General features: G+C 37.4%; 1 long non-coding RNA gene and 1 other non-coding gene across 2 annotated transcripts in view; one reads left to right on the top strand and one right to left on the bottom strand.

Annotated features, from left to right (window-relative positions):
• The first annotated feature begins 4,988 nt into the window (after positions 1-4,988).
• Positions 4,989-22,563, top strand: part of LOC144242591 (uncharacterized) — a 302,240-nt gene continuing 284,665 nt past the window's right edge. The window contains exon 1 of the long non-coding RNA XR_013338388.1: positions 4,989-5,068. This is a non-coding gene — a long non-coding RNA (uncharacterized LOC144242591). The remainder of the gene's footprint in view (positions 5,069-22,563) is intronic.
• LOC144242760 (U6 spliceosomal RNA) lies at positions 15,763-15,866 on the bottom strand. Its single transcript, XR_013338455.1, has one exon. It is a non-coding gene; the product is annotated as a U6 spliceosomal RNA (small nuclear RNA).

Raw genomic sequence — 22,563 nt, 5'->3', positions numbered from 1 at the left:
TATAGTGTCATTGCAGAGATAAAATTAAGACATAAGACAATTAGAACAACCAAACAGGATGGCACTCAGTCTATGAGTTCAGAGTAGGACAGGACGATGGAACAGTGGAGTCAGTTCATTGTAGAGAAGGTTGGGCTTGAGGTAGTTGATATCTGAAAGCCACTTATAGTTTTATATGAGAAAGCAACTTGAATGTGGGTTTTTTGAGGTTAGAGGTGCCTTAATCTCTTTGGTAAGCTCAAGTATAGGCTGCACATCATGGTCACAGTAGGTGCCTAAGAAAAATTTATTTTGTATAAAAATAGAATTCAGTGGTATTATTTATCAGAGAGATTGGAATCAGGAAAAAGAGATGGTGATCTTCTTGATGAACGGCAGTATACTTGATTGTTTTTGCCAGCCAAGGCCTGTAATAGCTACCTGTACTGGGTCAACTCTCAAGACATATTCAGTAGATGCCACACATTGACCTTGGACATTAATCAGTATGTTTTTCAAGTGTTTTTAATATTCCAAATAATATAAACTTCAAATTTAGTGTGGAGAAATAGATCCCTTTCTTGAATGAAACCACAGAATGATTGTGACTGATTGTATTTTCATGGGAAGTAGCGTGGTAGAAAATCTCATAGGCACAGGAGTCTGATCATAGTAAATAACCTGGCTACACAAGTTCTTTGTGTGTTATTCTCTGGGGAACCTTTGCTAATGTCATTTTCCTGTGCCTCAGTTCTGTAACTTGAAAAATACAGATAATGATGTATATCCAGACAGATGCTGGTAAGGATAAGCACTTATAAAACACAGACTCTGGTTCAGGATAAACCATTCATAGAGAGGCTCTTGTCACTTTCCTTTCTCTGCCTACAGAATTGAATGAGAGCCTGGGCTTGGGTGAAGGTCCTGGGCTACAAGACTGGGATGGCACTGGGTGATGAGCACCAACCCCATGGATGCCATCTGCGTGCAGGTCAGGACGTTAGTCCTGAACATGAAGGAATTCTGCTGATTAGTGCAGACAGAAAAGCTCTGAGAATGGAGTTAGTCTTGTGGGAAATCCATTGATATGAACCAAGAGGTAAAAGGAAAAAATGTGATGGTTTAAAAAAAAAATATATATATATATACACACATATATATATACACACACGTATATATTTCTATATATATATAAAAATTTACATGCGATGAAAGGCAAACGAGCAAAAGAGATAATATTGTTGGTCAATAAGACTACTATGTAAGTGCTTTAGATTTTTTTGCAGTTATCTCATTGTACGTACATTGGTGGGTTAACTAGTAAAAATGAGTCCTAATGAAAGAAAGTGAGCCAGCTGTGTTCAGCTAAAAAGGAGCTCTTTTTCTCTTCATGTGAGCAAGAGGAGTGGGCCTCTTTAACTAAGAAGAAAAATGTTGGGGAAAAGAAGGGCATGATTTCATTTCTGCAGTGGTAGAAACAAATTTTCCAAACAGTTGAAAGCCAGTGCTGACATACTGTTAGGGGAAGTTTCTAGAGCCTGGGTGTCTTCCATAGGAGCTTTCATTCAGCAGCTAGCAGGCTGTTCTCATGGGCAACAGTGGATGGAACAACAGACCGAAGTCTGGGTAGAGGCTGCTGGCCACAGAGCCCAACTTCTCACTCGGGCTTCTCCCTTTGCTCTCTCTCCCTTTGCATAGCTGGGCTGAGTGAAGTGTTGTCACAGTGGCCCCCATGACCCTCCGGTGGGGTCGTGGGGGTTAGTTCATCCTTGGCAGGTGTGTGCTCATCCTGAAAATTGCTGTGTAGGCTTCTCCTAGCCTGGGTGCTGCTGTGCAGTGCCCTGGGGCATCAGCTCAGCTGCCCGCTGCCCACGTAGGATCTGTTCATCACTATGGTCACCTCTGAAGTCATTGAGCGATTTGCCAAGCTCCATGGAATAGCAGATAATACAGCTGGGATTAGAATGCAGGTCTTCATGTTCTTAAAGATTTTTTTCTACAGACCCCTGACAGGGGAGACAGCGTCTCTATCCCGCCTGTCCCTGCCAGGATGACATCATAACTAGGAGAAGAGAGTGTCACTTGGGAAAACATATTCAAATTGTTCTAAGAGCCAGACCACCAAAGGTAATGCTGTTCAGAATCCTGGTGAGTGAATAAGCGAACGTTGTAGTTAGTACTCGTGACCATGGGATGTAGTGACGTGAGCTTCAGAGACATGAAGGAAAGTGAGAACTGAGAAATGGCCCCTGGATATGCCAGGTACAAAGGAAGGGTGACCTTTTAAAAGCCTCCTTGCGGCTCTGCAGTGAACACAGGATCCGGGTTGCAAGGATTCAGAAAAGAATGGATAAAGAGAAAGTGTTGGTTATGCATGAAACAGAGAAGAAAAAGTGTGGAAAGAGACTGAGGTAGAGCCTTTGGCAGGAACACAGCTCTCTCTCCTGGCAGATGGGGCAGGGTCCAGGTCTCTGTATCCCCCAGCCTCAATGGCTCCGTCCCTCTCTTGTAAGGCAATGTGTTACTTAGCAGTTTATATTAGCAAGGTGAAGGGATTGTATTCTAATATATTAATACATTTAATATACTAGTAGATGTTTGTCCTTGCGGTAAAGGCATTTCTTTAGTTGTATTCTTTTTTTTTGTAATTTTATTTTATTTTATTTATTTATTTATTTATTTTTACAAATAGTTTATTGTCAAATTAGTTTCCACATAACACCCAGTGTCTTTACTTGTATTCTAAAGAAAGAAATCCCTCATCCTGCTGTTCTCTGAAACCTTTCCTTCCCCCCCACCCCGCCACAGGGCTAGACAGCTAGACAGTGAATCACCCAAAACAAAGGCAAAACACATGTGAAAATCTTCTGGCCTTAGTGTAAATGAGAAAGATTTGGGTGTATACTTGTTGAGCAAGTTTTTCTTGCCTTTGGAAACTAATCTAGTTCAGAGATTAGATTATAGATCCCCAAGGGCAGGGAAGGGGAGGAGGTAGAGTTATCAGATAATTGGAGAGCAGGCCTGCAGGTCTCTAGCAGGAAAGACTCTCTTTGTCCCCCACTCCATTGAGGTACAGGGGAATCCACTTAACACCCTTTATCAGTGCCAACTGGTGAGAACCAGCCCCAGCAGCATTCAGCATATCATGGTAGAGCCAGATTTGTGGATTCCCCAAGATCTTGCCCAAGCCTCATCTGATTTATAACAACCCCAGGTGGTAGAGCCCAAGGTGGTGATAACAAGGAAAGGAATCCCCTCTTCTTTCCAAAAGGTCATTAGATGGAACTGGATCGAAATCTTCCACAGGACAAGGAGAGTCCTATTATTTCAGTGCTTATGAGTTTGTCTTCCCCGTTTTACTGGAATATTCTTGAGGGCAAGGACCATCTCTTTTCTTACCTTTGAATACTCCGAACTTGGGATAGTACTTGGCACAGAGTTGAATTAAGGTTTGTTGAATGAATAAATGAGTGAATGGCTGATTGATGAGTGAATACAGGGAGCATGTTTAGAAGTGGAAGTCAGAAGGGGCGCCTGGGTGGCTTAGTCGGTTAAGGGTCCGACTTTCGCTTAGGTCATGATCTCGCGGTTCGTGGGTTCGAGCCCCGCGTCGGGCTCTGTGCTGACTGCCAGCTCAGAGCCTGGAGCCTGTTTCAGTGGCTGTGCCCCCCTCTCTCTCTGCCCCCCCCCTGCTCACGCTGTCTCTCTCTCTCTCTCTCTCCTAGAAAAAAAAAAAAAAAGTGGAAGTCAGAAGAAGTCAAAGAGAGAGAAACAGAGGAGAGACTAGAAATGTTTGAGGAGGGTGATTATTTGAACTACACTGGGGAAGGAGAGCTTGAAGGGGAAATACACTTCTTTAACAGCTTGAGAAAAGGGAAGACATGATAGTCTTAAGTCTCTGACATGTTGGGCTGAAGAATAAAAAGGATTTTTTTAATAGCCATAGGTAAACACTGCATTTATTTTCTTCATTTGTTGCATTTCTGATCATAATATGAGTCCAAGTAGAGTTAACAGGTAATGAATCCTCAAGGTGATCTGAGAATCTATAAAAGATAAAGTCACGGGGTATTATTTTAAGTCTTTCTTCCTATTTAGAAAAGTATGCCACAATCGTCATCAGCTTATTCTCTTTATGATCTGAAAACAGAATTCTGCCGTACAAGTACGTTCAAAGTGCCAGATATAATTGTGTGTTCTTAGAGCTTCAAGCGGTTATGGGTTTATTCATTCACTGATTTTTCACTCTGGTTCCTTTATTCACTCATTCAGAGGCATGAACGAAGTTCCTGTTACTTGGAGATGCTCTGAAGGTGCCAAAGATCCAAAGAAGAACACACCGTGGCTCCTTTCCAGGGAGTTCACAGTCTAGCAGGGGAGACAGACACCTAGCTGTGTGTTTATGAGTCAATGTGCTACACCAGCACTGAAGCCTGAGCGCACGAAGCCCGAGTCTGACCCCCGTCCACCCTGTCCTGACATCTGTCAACCCAAACTATTGGATCAACTGCTTGCTTCGCCCCCCACCCCCCACCCCCCCAGGCTGCTCTCTAGATCTTCTGTCTAGAACTCTAGACTCCAGCCAGGATGGGAGCTCTGAAGCTCTGCTTGGTTCTTTCTAGTCTCTCTCCCAGGAGCTAGATCTTGCCTCCTCCCAGCAAAAGTACCTAGACCTTGTGTTCCCCATTGGCTCTGCTCCAGTACCGCATTGTTCCAACTGTTGCTCAACCCACATCTGACTGGACGTGGCCTTTGCACGCTAGCTCTGGGCTACCCAACCTCCTCCTTCTAGGGCTGTTCTTGGCATTGAGGTCAGTCTTCTCTCTCCTCATTGCAGCTCTTCCCTCCTTCATGCAGTGCCTTCTTTTAAGGTCTGCCAGCCTGTCTCAGGTGAAAGTGGACTCAAGACAGCCCCTCCCACTAGCTCTGTCAGAGCCCTGAACTGGGATGATCCTTGTGAATATCTCTTGTCATAGAAACTTCCTTGGGTTAACCTTTAGAAGAAGAGAATGAGCTCTTGTTCCTATCAGGGCTGGCCCAGACCTACCAAGGGGGTCATTACACCGGGCAGCCAAGGAACACTGGTGAGGTAAGAAGTGACATATTACCCTTTCCTTAACTTCCTCCTGTGCCCATTTCAGGGAAGCGCAAAGCTGTGGATTAAATAACTTGTTAGAATATATGTTATGTTAGCGGAAGAGATATAAATGGAAGGAAATATTTTTCAATTTCTAGCTTTGATCTCTAGATCATGTTAATACATTTTGGCATGTACTTCTTGGTGCGAGAGGATATTTCATGTGGAATATAACAAGGTTTAAGAAAAACTTTCTTTACATAATATCCCTCCTTAATTTAACTAACCTTTAGAATTACTTTTGTTGCTGAACTGATTTGTCAATTTGCCTCACAATGTTGTATCTCTCTGTGCAAGAATAACTGTTTAAAATATATAAAGACACCACAAAAAAGGGAAAAAAAACCCCAGCCCTCAAACTGTTATATTTTGGAGGCAAGGGAGCTATTTCAAAATCAGAGCACTGCAGTCTTAATTTCCAGCTTTCAAGTCTGTTAAAAAAAATAAGTATTTATGTACTTTAAAGTGGGCAGAAATAACTTCTTTATTGTAAACAGGGTATCAGTGAAAATTGAAAATTTTGAGGGGATGGAGAAAAGAATCGTGAACATTCAGTTTGTCAAATGTCACCATCACATCGAGGGAATTTGGGTTGACTTTTCAATAGGTTTCTGAGAGCTGGGTAGCGGAACTCACTAGGTCTGGGGGAGCAGGCTTAGATATATTCCCTGTTTGGGATAAATGGCATCTTGCTGCTAAAATGAGCTTCACACGTTAGCCGGCAATCATTAGGTTGGTGACTTTCCCGATACCCAGGAGATGCTTGCACGGGGAATAAATTTCTATGTCGAAGCATTTGACAAGCCTTAGTTCCTGATGTCTCACACCCAAGCCTTACTTTATAGTCACATCTGTTAGTTTAAAGCATTTTTAGTTTATTGAAGAAGCCTTCACAAAGAAAAAACAGATGATGAAAATCTCATCTGTCAAAACTGTTATTAAAACCAGTAACAGTGTGAAATTTTGTTTAAATTGAAAGCATCATTTATTTTTATCAAACATTTTATAAACAATCACATTTGAGAAAGATTTGGGGGACCTAGAGAGCCCTCAACAAAATGCAACTCATTATGTCGCTTTGTCGTTGAACGAGTGGCTCAGAGATAGGCTGGGGCTATGTCCCCTCTATCCCCGGGTGAGACCAGAGAGGTGGAGAGATTACCAGGAGCAAGACTGCCAGCTTTGAGGAGGAAAAATGAGCAGGACAGAGGAGGAGGCCTGAAATGGAGGCTGGAGACCCATGTGGTCGTGGCAGAGAATGGGGGAGGGTACCTCATCTGCCCTCTTCGATGGATGAAGGTGGGGAGACACAGCATATAGCTTCAAGTCCCTTAGAGGGTTTGGGAAGAAGGAAGGAAAAGAAAGAAAGGATATTCATGGAAAGAATGAGCAAGGCTTCCTTTCTTTTCTTGTGTGCAGACAGTTGATTTCATGCTCTTATCTGCTACTGATATCAAAGGGTGTTTCACAGCCAGAAGGAGTAGAAGCCGGCCTTAAAAGGCAAAACAAGATGAACATCAAATCCATTTCGTTGAATCCTCATTCAATCCAGATGTTTGGCAAAGTGGAGACAAAACATCCGACACTTCGCTATTGTGTAGACTCAACCTTAGAATATACAAAAGATCCAGTTTCACGATCTCAACTGTGTCTCATACTTCTTTGGCTGTTTGGTATTAGCGGCTTTGGAAAAGAAAATATGTCTAAGCAAAGTAGACCCCTGTAAATCTGAACGATTTGTCCAAGCAGTGACCTTTCTTTTTTTTTCTCTGGGTGATACTCTGCTTGATTTTGTCATGCTTTGAGATCAACCCCTGGAGACCAGTAAAGGTTTCCCATGGGGCCCAGGCTCTGGAATGGAGGTACACAGAGTGTTCAGGAGCTTTCCAGAGCCTCAGCTTTTCATTCACACTTTCCTATAAAGGTCACTGTTCTAAGGTCTTGTCTATTCTCTTTCTTATCTTCCCCTTTGCAATCCTTCCTGCTTCTATTTGTAGAAGAAAACCTTATCTCTTACTCATCCGGATTTCACTGGAGAATGCTGCCCCTGGGGAGTAGAGAACTTTCTGTTATAGAAGAGTTTGTTCCTGTATTTTGAAAGCATATGATGGTGGATATGAAATTAGGTTGTGTGTGATTGAGGGGCCTGGTGGGGGATAGAATGACACACTTCACGGAGGGAATTGAGCTGGGTTTACTCAAAACAAAACAAAACAAAACAGTTTATAGGGTCACCTGGGTGGCTCAGTTGGTTGGGCCTTCGACTCTTGATTATGGCTCAGGTCATGATTTCAGTTTCATGAGTTTAAGCCCCACGTCGGGCTCTGCACTGACAGCATAGAGCCTGCTTGGTATTCTCTCTCTCTGCCCCTCCCCTGCTTGCATTCTCCCTGTGTTTCTCAAAAATAAATAATAAAAACAAACAAATAAAAAACAGTTTGCAAAGGTGTGGACAGGGTTTTGTGAAACCTAATTAGGGTAGGGGAGGAGCAGCAAAATCCTGGAGGAACAATTACCTGGTCCTGAAGAAAGTGACCTTTATCCCAAGGGAGAGCTGGTAGCTGTGTCCTTTGGTGGAAGATGGAGCCAACCTGCATTCTAGAAGGAAGGAAACCAGCATAAAAGTCTTGACATACTGTTGCTTGGCTGTCCAGTCTCCTGACAGTGTATCTCATTGGTTAATCCTAATTTGTTACAAGTGGTGACCGTCCTTAATATTTCACCATTAATGTTGACAGCTGTAGGCTTTATGTTTTTTGTAGATGTCCTTTCTAGATCAAGGAAATTATTTTCTATTTACAGTTTTTGAGAGTTTTTATCATGAATTTCTGCTGAATTTTGTTGAATAATTTATGGATAATCCTGTTTTCACTTACATTCCATGAATAAGGCACATTATATCAATTGGTTTTTTAAATGTTAAAGTAAACTTCCATTCTTGAAATAAACTGCACTTGGTTGTGAAGTACTATTCTTTTTATGTCATGCTAATTCTATTTGCTAGCATTTTAAGAATTCATGATGGATTTTTTTTTCTTTATTTGTCTTTCTTTCTTGTAATGTCGATGCCTTGGTTTTTTATCAAGGCAATGCTGGTATCATAAAATGAGTTGGGAAGTCTTTCCTCCTCCTCTGTTTCTTGAAAGAGTATATGTGGGATTGGTATTGGTATTATTTCATCATTAAATGCTTTAAGGAATTGTGAATTCAATTTCTTAATTGATATAGAAATTTGCAGGTATACTCTTTCTTCTTGAGGGAGCTTTAATAATTAGTGTCTTTCAAGAATTTGTCTTTTTCATCTAAGTTGTCAAATTTGTTGGCATAAAGTTGTTGACATATTATTTTTCTATTGTTTATATTGTCTGTAGTAAGGCTCCCTTTTTCATTCCTGATATTAATAATTTGTGACTTCTCTATTTTTTTGTCCTGATGAATCTAGTTAGTAGTTTACCATTTTACTAATCTTTTCAAATTACAGACTTTTGGGTTCATTGATTTTTTTCTATTATGTGCCAGTTTTCTATTTTATTGATTTCTATTTTTAGCTGTATTATTGTCTTTCTTATATTATTTTATGTTGAATTTGCACTTTTTTTATCTTCTTCAGATGGAAGCTTAGCTCATTGATTTGACACTTTTATTTTAATAGAAGTATTTAAATCTGTAAATTTCCCCCAAATACTGCTTTAGCCACTTCCCATAAACGTGGACATGTATCTTCATTTTCTTTAAGTTAAAAATAATTTTAATGTCCTTTATGAAATTTTCTTTGAACTATGGTTTGTTTAGAATAAGTATGTTGTGTGTCTAGTTTTCAAAAATACGTTCAGGTATCTTTCTGTTACTGGCTTCTAATTTAATCACATTATGTTGGAAGACATAATCTATATAATTTCAATCTTTTTATTCTATTGAGACTTCCTTGTGGCCTAAAATATAATCTATCTTTGTTAATACTCCATGTACACTTGAAAAGAATGTGTATTCTGTTGCTATTGGATGAATGTTTTATAAATGTCCATGAAATCCAACTGGACAATGGTCTTGCTCAATCACCTTATTTCTTCATTGATTTCCTATTGAGTCATACTGTCAATGGCAGAGACAGATGTGTTCAGGGCTCAACTATTATTGTGGATTTGTTTGTTTCTCATTTCAGTTCTTTTAGTTTTTGCTTCATGTATTTTGAAATTTTATAATTTAGAGTGGTATTAAGGTTCTTCAGAGGAACAGAATCAATTGTATGTATCTATATACATATATAATAAATTTAATATTATATTATATAAATTTGTATATAATTATAAAGTTAATATAATATTAAATAAATATGATAGATAAATTGATTAATATTTTTAAAAAAGTTTATTTATTTATTTTGACAGAGAGTAAGCAGGAGTGGGGGAAGGGCAGAGACAGAGACAGAGAGAATCTCAAGCAGGCTCCCAGCTGTTAGTGCAGAGTCTAATGTGGGGCTTGAACTCATGAACCGTGAGATCATGATGTGAGCTGAAATAAAGAGTCAGACCTTTAACTGACTGAGCCACCCAGGTGCCCAGATAGATAGATTTATTACCAGGACTTGGCCCGAGCAGTTATGGGGGTTAAGTCCCAAATCTGTTGTTTGCAAACTGGAGATCCAGGAAAGTCAATGATGTAAGTTGGTCTGAGTCCAAAGGCTTAAGAACCAGGGGAGCTTATGGTGTAAATTTCAGTCTGAGGACAGAAGAAGATGAACTGAGATGTCCCAGCTCAAGCAGTGAAAAGGGGTGTATTCCTCCTTCCTCTGCCTTTTGTTCTATTTGGGTCCTCAACACGTTGGATGATGCCAACTCACATTGGGAAGGACAATCTGCTTTACTGAAATCACTATTTGAAATGATAATCTCATTCAAAAAACACCCTTACAGACACACCCAGGAATAGTTTGATATGGTCATCCTCAGGCCAGTCAGGTTGACATGCAAAATTAACCATCACAGGGGCATACATATGGATTCCATCTTTTTGATTAATTATTCTCTATGTCATTATTTAATATCCCCTTTTATACATGGTAATGTTACTGTTCTGAAGTCTAATTAGTCTGATATTAATATAGCCATTCCAGTTTTCTTAAGATTAGTATTTGCAGGGTATATCTTTCCATCTTGTTACTTTTAGTTAGCTTTATACTTAAAGTGAGTTTCTTGTAGACAATACAAAGTCTTGATTTTTCATTCATTTCAACAACCTGTGCCTTTTAATTGGAGAATTTAGACCATTTACTTTTAATGTGAATATTTGACATAGCCAAGTTAAACTTTACAACTTGCTGTTTATTTCTATGTATTCCATCTGTTTTTTAAAAATAATTTTTCCCTCCTTACTTGCCTTATTTTGCTAATTTTTAAAAAAATATTCCCCTTTATTTTTACTACTGGCATATTAGCTGTAATTAGGGGTAACTCTAGGGTCTGAAACACAACTTTCACTTATTATAGTCTACCTGTAAATCTTATTTATATTACTTCATCTATAATGCAGCAATCTTACAATAGTGTACCTCTGCTCTCTACCCTTTATCTTTTGTGCTATTATTGTCATACATATTATTTCTTTGTGTGTTATAAACCCATAGTTAATTAATGTTAAAAACAAAAAACAAAAAAAGAAACAGGAAAATATTTCTGTATATTTCTCTGCAAAGTTAGTAGTTTTACTGTTCTTTATTTCTTATTGTACAGTAAGTTTCCATATGAAGAACTTTCTTTATTTTTGTAGTGAAGTTCTGCTGGTAAAATATTTTATCAATTTTTGTTTGTCTTAAAGTAGTTATTTCACCATTATTTCTAAAATATATTGTGCTGTATATTGCATTCTAAGTTGATAGTTTGTTTTTTTTTCTCCAGTACATAAACTGGTTTCTGCTTCACATTGTTTCTGATGGGAAATCTTTTGACAATTTATCTTTTGTTCCTTTTTTATAATGTAGATTTTTTTTTTCTGTTATTGCTTTTAAGATATTTTTCTTTTCACTGTTTTTCAGTGAATTTGATTGTGTCTTGGCTCCCTGCCTCTCCTTGCCCACCCTGATTGGATTTATTTGAACTTCTTGGAGCTATAGGTTTATAGTTTTAACCAAATTTGGAAACATTTTTGGGGTGCCTGGGTGGCTCACTTGGTTAAACAGCCAATTCTTGATTTTGGTTCAAGTCATGGTCTCACAGTTCATGAGTTCAGGCCCTGTGTTGGGTCCCGTGCTAACAGTGCAGAGTCTACTTCTCTCTCTCTCCATCTCCCCTGCTCTCTCTCTCTCTCTCAAGATAAATAAATAAACTATCTCTCTCAAGATAGAAAAATTATTTTACAAAATAAATAAATTTGGAAATTTTTTGCCATTTTTTTTCTTTAAATATATATTTTTTGGACACCTCATTTAATTTGCCTTCTGAGATGCCAGTTACACAGATTGATATTTTCACTCAGGTCAATGAAATATTTTTGTTTTTGTTTTCCTTTTCTTCCTCTGTGCTTTATTTGGAATAGTTTATTTTATTATTATTATATTTTTTTTTAGAGAGAGAGAGAGTGTGTGTGAATAAGGGAGAGGGGTAAAGTGGGGGGGGGAGAGAGAGAGAAACTCCATGCTAAGCATGGAGCCTGATGCACGGCTCGATCCCATTACTCTGGGATCATGATCTGAGTCAAAATCAAGAGGTGGACTCAACAAACAGAGCCACCCAGGTGCCTCTAGAATATTTTGTTATAGAGGTCATTGATTTTTTTTTTTTTATTATAAAGTGTCTAATCTGTTAACCTCATTCAGTGAATTTTTCATTGCTGATTGTATTGTATTTTTTTAATCTCTGGAAGTTATATTTCTTCTTTTTTTGTATCTTTCATTTCTTTTATGTACATGTTTTTCTTCAAATTCTTGAGCATATTTTGTACATTTATACTAGTTGTTTTAGTGTCCATATTTGTTAATTCCATATCCTCTGTCATTTCTGGGTATCTTTCTAATGGCTCGATTTTCCTCTGATATGTACAATATCACATTTTCCTGTGTTTTCACATATCATAATATTTGATTTGATGAAGGACATGGTGAATTTATACTTCTGAGTGCTGGATTTTGTTGTATTCCTTTAAAGAATGTTAGCATTTTTTCTGGCAGATAGCTAAGCTTCTTGTAATTTAGTTGGATCATGTTAAGGTTTCAAAAATTTTTAGATAGGTCTAGATTAGTCTATACCCTAGGACAAATTTAGGCTCATTTTTAAGGTATGTTCCTTTTTGAGTCTCTGTTGAAGTGTACATTTCCTGACATATCTCCACTCTAACCAATGGAAAATAAAATTATTCCTGTCCATATTTTTTTAGTCTTTTTAAAAAATGTTCATTTATATTTGAGAGAGAGACAGAGTCTGAGTAGGTGAGGGGCAGAGAGAGAGGGAGACACAGAAGGCTCTGAGCTGTCAGCACAGAGCCCAACAGAGTTCAAACGCGTAAACTGTGAGATCATGACCTGAGCTGAAGTCAGATGTTTAATCAACTAAGCCACTCAGGTGCCCTGAATATATATATTTTTTTAATCTGACGACTCCCTGGTAATTGTACTTTCCCCCAGCAATTTTCTTGTTCAAATTTGTGTAGTTTTACCCTGAATACAGACACTGGTATTCAGCCAGAGACTCAAAAAGACTTATTCAAATTTCTGGAGCTTTTTCTCTGTGTAGATTTCTTTTCTCTGGTAGCCTGTCTTCCATATTGTAGCTATATCTGTCACTCTGAACTGTAATCTCTATCTCTTCTACTCAACAATGCTTGAGTTTCCCCTCTCTGGGCTTAAGGTTTTCAAATTACTTCAAGGCAGAATGCCAATGCAATTGAAAGACTCACCTAATTTTCTCTCTCTCTCTCTCTCTCTCTCTCTTTCAGAGATTACAGTCATCTGCTGCCATTTATTACCTGAAGACAGTTGTTTCATATATTTTGTTTAGTTTTCTATTTGTTTACAGAAGGCAGAAAGATAAATCTGGGCCCTCTTATTCACTTTGGAAGCCAAAGTCCTTGTGTCAACTTTGATCTCTCTCTCTCTTTCTCTCTCTCTTGTTTATGCATCCATGTTGTTTCTATTCCTTCACAAGTCCTATCACTGTGATATCTCTCACAAGTTACCTCCTTCCCATTGCCATGGCTTTCCTTCAGTCCATAGTTACCTACCTCCTGAATAATCACAAAAATCTTTTATCTGGTCTTCCTACTTCTAGACTCCTTTCCCCCAATCTAGCTGGTTCACTCTATTTGCCAGAATGATCTGCTTAAAATTTTTCCAAATATGATTCAAAAATCTCTTTAAAACCTTCAGTGGCTGTATTTTGGTAGCAGAGTAATTAAACACTTTTTAATATTGACATTAAAACAACTTAATGCTCTTTTCCTTTACTTTCCTTTGTCATTTTATCTGCCATTACTTCCTTTTGTTCCCCTTCTTGTCTAACCTTTTCTATTACATTTTTCTCTTCCTTCCATATTAAAATTCCTCCTATGTTTATGACCAAAATTCATGTCTTTTGCAGTGCTCTCCTTAATCTCATTTCTTTTCTTTTTTTTTTTTTTTAATTTCTAGGAGAGAGAGAGAGATAGCATGAGCAGGGGAGGGTCAGAGAGAGAGGGAGTCACAGACTGAAACAGGCTCCAGGCTCTGAGCTGGCAGTCAGCACAGAGCCCGATGCGGGGCTCGAACCCACGAACCGCGAGATCATGACCTAAGCGAAAGTCGGACGCTTAACCGACTAAGCCACCCAGGCGCCCCTCCTTAATCTCATTTCTTAAAGTATCTCTTTCTTCTCTGAATTCTGAGCATAAATTGTTCATACTTCTCATGGCACTAAATTTTATTTTTATTATTGAGGTATAATTATATACCATGTTATGTTAGTTTCAGGTGTACAACATATTGATTTGATAATTCTGTACATTACTCAATGTTCATGATAAGTATAGTCACCATACATTATTTCACTATTATTGACAATAATCCCTATGCTGTACTTTTTATCCCTGTATCTTATTTTTTTATAACTGGAAGTTTGTACTTTTTATTTATTTTTTATTTTTTTAATGCTTTATTTATTTCTGACAGAATGAGAGAGAGAGAGAGAGAGAGAGAGAGAGAGAGAGAGACAGTGTGAGCAGGGGAGGGTCAGAGAGAGAGGGAGATCCAGAATCTGAAACAGGCTCCAGGCTCTGAGCTAGCTGTCAGCACAGAGCCCGATGCGGGGCTTGAATCCACGAACCATGAAATCATGACCTGAGCTGAAGTTGGATGCTTAACTGACTGAGCCACCCAAGTGCCCCAAGTTTGTAGTTTTTAATACCTTCTATGTATTTCATCCCTCTGGCAACCACCAGTTCATTCTCATATTTAAGAGGCTGGGGTTTTTTGGGGGGAAGTTTGTTCGTTCATTTTTTTCCCACATATGAGTGAAATCATATGGTATTTGTCTTTCTCTGTCTGACTTATTTCACTTAGCATAATACCCTCTAAGTCTATTCACACTGTCGTAAATTGCAAGATCTCATTCTTTTTATGGCTGAGTAACATTACATTATATAAACAATAACAAAAAGGATATACCACATCTTTTTTATTCATCTATTGATGGACATTTGGGTTGCTTCCATTTGGATCTTGGCTCTTGTAAACAATGCTGCAGTAAACATAGAAGTGTATATATCCTTCCAAATTAGTGTTTTTGTTTTCTTTGGGTAAATACTGAGTATCATATGTTTATTTCTATTTTTAATTGCTTGAGGAAACTCCATACTGTTTTCCACAGTAGTTACATCAATTTGCATTCCCACCAACAGTGTACAATAGTTCCTTTTCACCACATCTTCACCAACACTTATTTCTTGTCTTTTTGATAGTAGTCATTCTGATTATGTGAAGTGATCTTTTGGTGGTTTTGATTTACATTTCCCTGATGATTAGTGATGCTGAACGTTATTTCATGTGTCTGTTGTCCATCTGTATGTGTTCTTTGGAAATGATCTGGTCAGGTTATTTGCCCATTTTATTTTATTTTATTTATTTATTTTTTTAGTAAATAGTTTATTGTCAAGTTGGTTTCCATATAACACCCAGGGCTCATCCCCACAAGTGCCCTCCTCGCCCTCCTCCATGCATTTCCCCCATCACCCCCCCCACACCCATCAGTCCTCAGTTTGTTCTTAGCATTCAAGAGTCTCTCATGGTTTGCCTCCTTCCCTCTCCCCCACCATTTCCTCCCTTCCTCTCCCCGATGTTCCTCTGTTAAGTTCCTCCTAATCCTCCCATATGTGCAAACATACGGTATTTGTCCTTCTCTGCCTGAGTTATTTTGCTCAGCATAACACCCTCAAGGTCCATCCATGTTGCTACACATGGCCAGATTTCACTGTTTCTCATTGCCATGTAGTATTCCATGGTATAGATAAACCACATCTTCTTGATCCATTCGTCCGTTGATGGACACTTAGGCTCTTTCCATGTTTTGGCTATTGTTGAGAGTGATGCTATGAACATTGGGGTACATGTGCCCCTATGCATCAGCACTCCTGTATCCCTTGGGTAAATTCCCAGCAGTGCTATCGCTGGGTCATAGGGGAGTTCTAAAAATATGGAACGCTTCACGAATTTGCGTGTCATCCTTGTGCAGGAGCCATGCTAATCTCTGTATCGTTCCAATTTTAGTATACGTGCTGCCAAAGCAAGCACTATTTGCCTATTTTAAATCAAATTGTTTGGGGTTTTGGTGTTGAGTTGTGTGAGTTCTTTATATATTAGGATACTAAACCTTTATCAAGTACATCATTTGAAAATATCTTCTCCTAGTCACTAGGTTGCCTTTTTGCTTTGTTAGTGGGTTCATTTGCTGTGCAAAAGCTTTTTATATTGGTATAATCCCAATAATTTATTTTTGCTTTTATTTCCCTTCTCTGAGGAGATGTATCCATAAATATGTTGCTAAGGCTGATGTCCAAGAGATTATTGCCTATGTTTCTTTAAAGAGTTTTATGGTTTCAGGTCTCAAATTTAGGTCTTTAATCCAGTTAAGTTTATTTTTGTGTATGGTGTAAGAAAATGGTCCAGTTTCATTCTTTCGTATGTAACTATCCTGTTTTCCTGACACCATTTATTGAAAAAATTGTATATTCTTGACTTCTTCATCATAGATTAATTGACCATATAAGCATATATTCATTTCTAGGCTCTCTACCCTGTTCTATTGATCTATGTGTCTATTTTTGTGACAGTACAATACTGCTTTGATTATTATAGCTTTGTAATGTCTCTTGAAATCTGGGATTGTGGTACATCCATCTTTGTTCTTTCTCAAAACTGCTTTGACTATTTGATATCTTTTGTGATTCCATACACATTTTAGAATTATTTGTTCTAGTTCTATAAAAAATGCTATTAGTATTTTGATAGGGGTTGACTGAATCTGTAGATTACTTTGGGTAGTATGGACAGTTTAATGACATGAATTCTTCCAATCCATGAGCATGGTATATTTTTCAATTTGTGTTCCCTTCAGTTTCTTTGATCAGTATCTTACAGTTTTCAGAGTATTGATCTTTCACTTCTTGGTTAAATATGTTCCTAGATATTATTCCTTTGGTGAAATTGTAAATTATTAATTCCTCTTTCTGCTACTTAGTTCTTAGTGTATAGTAACATTAAAGATTACTGTTTTGTTTTGTTTTTTGTTTTTGTTTTTGCATGCTGCAACTTTGCTGAATTCACTTATTCTAACAGATTTTTGGCGGAGCCTTTAGGGGTTTCTCTTCTCATGGTGCTTTTAACTTTGTGCACCTTTATCAAAATTCTTTATGAACAAGTATTATAGATATCAAGTATTGATGATATATATTGTGATTTTTTTCTTCCATTTAATCTCCTATAGCAAATAATGGCAGTGGATTTCATTGATTTGGTGCCTATTAAAGTGTCTCTGAAGAAATTATTGCCTATATGAACATCTCGACATTTAAGAATTATTTTTCCTTCAGATTCACTGCCTTGACTCCAGAGCAGTAGTCTCATGTTGACCACTCACCTGGGATAAGATTTAAAAACAACTCTTCTATATCACAGTCTGCATCATATCATTATTATGGATTGATATCACATATAGTATCATTAATTTGACATATAAAAGACAAATACTATTGTCTATTGTATTTAGTGTCTCTCTTTTTCCTATTTTTATTTATTTTCAGATATATATGTTCCTTTTTTACTGGAGTATGAGTCCTATACAAATGAGGCCTTTATCAGCTCTTTAATATACTCCTTTGTATACACAATTAGAGGTAATATATTATAACTCAAAGTTATTTTCGGAGACACACACACATATTTTGGTTTACTAAGCATGGGCGATCACATATTAATGACATAAATAAATAAATAAATAAATAAATAAAATGCATGTCTTTAGATAGTGCTCAATATGTACGTGTTACATACAAAAATTGAATGTGAAAATACTGATTTTTGTATTTTATTGACTATTACTTGCTTAATGTTAGAAAATAATATTAGGATATTAGCTCTAATATGTGTAGTCCATATCTGATAGTCAGAGATACTTTAGTTTTAGTGTCTCAAATTATGAGGATTCAATTATTTTCTCTAGAAAATGCTTGTTTCTCTCAACCTCATTATCAAAACACTTTCTGCATACTTTGCTTAAAATTACCTTTTCTTCATTTTAATTATATACAACTCCAAATCACTTTTCCTCATTGGCATTTGATAATTATAAGCAAAGGAGCAAATATAAGAACAAGAAATACGTGAGCAATGCAGTCATGCATTTCTTCTTCTTTCTGTTGATAGCACTGAGTTCATTGAGATGAAGTGTATTTAATTTCATTTCACTGAATGACCACATTCATAATTTGAGTTCATTCCCATTTCAAGCTGATTTCTTTTAAATTTGATTCAATATACCTAATTTTTCTTTAAGCATACATGTTTACATTCCTTTGAACTTGTTTTTAATCTAGGAAAGGGGGGTAGGAAATTAACATTCCTTTTGTATCTCCTTTTGACACAGCCTGTTTTTGGCACTTGACACATATTATCTCCTTCAATTCTCTCCACAATCTTGAGAAGCCAGAATTATTATTCTCATTTTAAAGATGAAAAACTGATGGCTAGAAACCAACATGCCTAAGATTGTTTAATTAGGAAATGACAGAACCAGAATTAAAACAAAAGCATCCTCTTTTCTTTTTTTTTTTTAAATGCTATTACATTGTTCATTTTGAGGCAAAGATTTTGCAGAAAAAACCTCATAAGCGGCTAGAAAGTTAATAATTTTTTAAAAAATCATATCGGTTTATCTGTGATGTGTGTGTGAAGTCCATGCGTTAAAAATGTTTATCAGCACATCGCACCTGAACTTGCTGCACATTAGAATTTTGTGATGTGTCCCAATTTGCTCAAGGATGAGAGCAGGCTTCAGACAGAAACAGTTCAAAACCACATTGCGAAATTGTTTCTTTTCATGTGGGCTCTCAATTTTTTGTAAAGACAGTGATAAATTGATCTTAAAAGCCTACCAAGATTAAACTAGGTGGAAGCCATCTGCGTTTTTACCGTCACCCATGAGTGTGTTAGGTTCCGGGTGACAAAAATGGAGAACGTGACCGCTTTCATTTCCAGTCCTAATAATTTGGTTTCATCCAACACGCAACAGGTTTTTCCCCAGGAGTCTTGCTTAATTGAGTTGTAACTTACCCCTTTTGGAATTATTAAAATTCTAAGCATCCCAATGAGAGACTGTGAATTGTGTATTATGATGATACTTATGGTTGTTGTTATCTTGGTGACAACACTGTTACAAGGGTGAGGCAGTGCAGAACAAGTCCTGGAGTCTGCTCCGGGTAATGTAAATTATAATCTCAGACGACCTATGTGAGCTAGGTCAAATCACTTAAACGGCCCCTAGTCTTGGCTTTCTCCTCCATAAAGTAAAAGTGTTGAACAACAAAATCACCAATGAAATGTCCTTTTTTAAACTATTTTCCCCACAAGGGAAAAAGTAATAATTGATGAATAAATATAGATATATATCTACATATCTATATCTCTTTATATATCTGTGATAGAAAAGGAAATACAGTAAAAACATTTGTCCCATTCTAATCTCCTAGCCCTACTCCATAGATGCAACTGTTATGAACAGATTTTGTGCATGTTGAAATACATTTTCTATGCCTGTACAACCAGGTATGCAGGTATATGTGTGTGACATGCAACTTTTAGCCTAAAGAGGAATATAGTATGCTCGCTGTTCAGTTGATTTATATAAAATGGCATACATCTTGGAGTTATTTTTCATATTACTGTATTTAGATCTACCACATTATTTTTTTTCAAGATTTTCTTTTTAATGTTTATTTTTGAGAGAGAGAGAGAGAGAAGGAGAATGAGAATGAGCGGGGAAGGGGCAGAGTGAATCTGAAGCAGGCTCCACACTGTCAGTGCAGAGCCCGACATGGGGCTTGAACCCACAAACTGTAAAATCATGACCTGAGCCAAAATCAAGAGTCAGTCACTTAACTGACTGAGCCATGCAGGCGCCCCAGATCTACCAAATTATTTTTCATTGCTGCATAATATATCTTTGTATGGATATGCCATGGTTTATTCAATCAGTTTTCTGTTGATGGACATTTCAGTTGTCACAATGACAATAGTTCATATATATGGTATTGCAAGTATATGTAAGATGCATAGGATGGATTCCTAGAAATGAAATTATTGGACCAAATTAATTAAAAACATAATTGTAGGATAACACATGACCAATTTATTTTTACCATCTAACAACCTCTTTGGGGGAAAATTATGTAAAATTATAAAAAGTCAAGTAATAAACCAAAATGGAAGGAAGAAAGCAAAAATCATTCTAATTTACAACCATCTAGAAATCACCATTTATTACATTAGGTAAATACCATAACAGACATCTATTAGTGCTTATGTGGAAAGAAAGCTAGATAGATAAAATTTCATTGAAAAGGACCATGAAAGGGGCTTTTTATGGTGGCTCAGTGGGTTAAGCATCCAACTTCGGTTCAGGTCATGATCTCACGGTTCGTGGGTTCGAGCCCCATGTTGGGCTCTGTGCTGACAGCTAGCTCAGAGCCTGGAGCCTGTTTCAGATTCTGTATCTCTCTCTCTCTCTGACCCTCCCCTGCTCATACTATCTCTCTCTCGGAAATAAATAAAACATTTTTAAAAATTTTTAAAAAGAACCATGATGTATATGCTAATTTAAAAAGTATATTATATTCAACTTCTATTTGGATCTCTCAGAATTAAAAAAATGAGGTAAAACTGAAGTAATCTCTAATTTTTAGGTAAATGTTTTATCACTGTAAGAGATAGTTTCTAAAAGCTCTTTCTAAAGTTAGAAAAGAAGATTTCAAAAATATTGAGAATGGAACCTACCCTGATATTACAGATACTCACCTCCAGAATTTAACTTGTTTTGTTGTTGTTGTAAAGGTCTAGAAACTTTACAGTTTAGTCTGTAATCATAATTACATCAGGTTTTTTTGGTCATATTTTTCTATTTAATGGATCTAGGACCTATTATATATATATATTTTTTTAATAGTTTATTGTCAAATTAGTTTCCACATAACACTCAGTGCTCATCCCCACAAGTGTCCTCCTCCATGCCCATCCCCCCTCCCCCCCACATCCATCAGTCCTCAGTTTTTGTCAGCATTCAAGAGTCTCTCATGGTTTGCTTCTCTCCCTTTCCCCCACCATTTCTGCCCTTCTTCTCCCCCTTGTTCCTCCGTCAAGTTCCTCCTAATCCTCCTATACGTGCAAACATATGATATTTGTCCTTCTCTGCCTGACTTATTTCGCTCAGCATAACACCCTCAAGGTCCATCCATGTTGCTACACATGGCCAGATTTCATTGTTTCTCATTGCCATGTAGTATTCCATGGTATAGATAAACCACATCTTCTTGATCCATTCATCTGTTGATGGACACTTAGGCTCTTTCCATGTTTTAGCTATTGTGGAGAGTGCTGCTATGAACATTGGGGTACATGTGCATAGGACCTATTATATTTTTAAAATCCATGGCTTTTTTATTTTTGAGTTTTGACTTTGAATTTTGATTACCTGGATTTAACTGACATTATTAGTTTCTCAAGAAGGTGTCAAATTACTATTTTTTTCTAGGCATTTGAGAACATTATCAGCTGTTTTTATAGAAAAGGGACAAATCGCCCAAGTATAATATGACTGGGTCCCATTTTCCTTCAGAATTTCCTATACTCTACTGTCTTTCATTTTTTAAATTTATTTTTACTAATTTATTTCTTTATTTATTGCCTTTTAAAGTTTACTTAGAGAGAGAGGGAGGGAGAGCTGGGAGGGGCAGAGAGAGGGAGAGAAAGAGAATCCAAGCAGGCTCCACTCTGCCAGCCCAGATGGTGGCTCAAACCCTCAAACAGTGAGATCATGACTGAGTCGGATGCTTAACTTATTGAGCCACCCAAGCACCCCTCTACTGTCTTTTATTTATTTATTTATTATTTTTATTTTTTAATTTTTTCAAATATTGTATTTATTTCTGAGAGAGAGACAGCATGAGCAGGGGAGCACCTGAGAGAGAGGGAGACACAGAATCCGAAACAGGCCCCAGGCTCTGAGCTGTCAGCACAGAGCCTGATGCGGGGCTCGAGCCCACGAACTGCGAGATCATGACCTGAGTCGAAGTCAGACACTTAACCGACTGAGCCACCCAGGCGCCCTTCTACTGTCTTTTAAAAAAGAGAGTTGCCGTGGAAATTGTCTAGTCCCCTCTTTACTTCCCACTTTGAATATGACTTGCTTTTGCTGTACAGATGTCTGGAGACTTATTTTTTCACATTAAAATAAAAATTTAATTTAAATATGTCTTGATATTCCTTCTGTCAGAATTTCTTGGAATATGGGGTACATTTCTGATCTGCACATTTACTTCTTCCTTAATTCCAAGGACGTTTTAAAGTATTGTGTTCTCTAATACTTTTCCATTTGTAAACATTTTCTAATTCAACATTAATCATTTTATGTTGATCATTTTTCTTGGTTCTTCATATCGATTTTCTTCTCTCTGATCTTCGTTTCATCTGCATTTTTTCCTACCAGCAACTTGCTTCCAGACATGTGGATTTTTCTCTTGCTGTTTCTAACATTTCTGTTAAGTCTGTAATGCTATTTTTTTGGTTCTCTATTTTCTCCACTCTGTAAGTTCCCTTTTCATTTTATTTTGTATGTTTCATTATCCAACCCCCCCAGCTCTTACTAAAATTAATTCATGTTATTATTAAGTTCTGTTCTTCCTTTCATTGTGTTTTATTCCACATGGAGTTTTAAATGTCT

Source organism: Crocuta crocuta, unplaced genomic scaffold (genome assembly GCF_008692635.1).
Source record: "Crocuta crocuta isolate KB4526 unplaced genomic scaffold, BGI_CrCroc_1.0 scaffold36, whole genome shotgun sequence".
Lineage (NCBI taxonomy): Eukaryota > Metazoa > Chordata > Mammalia > Carnivora > Hyaenidae > Crocuta > Crocuta crocuta.
The sequence above is the reverse complement of the archived record's forward strand: the minus strand, read 5'-3'. Positions and strand labels throughout refer to the sequence as shown.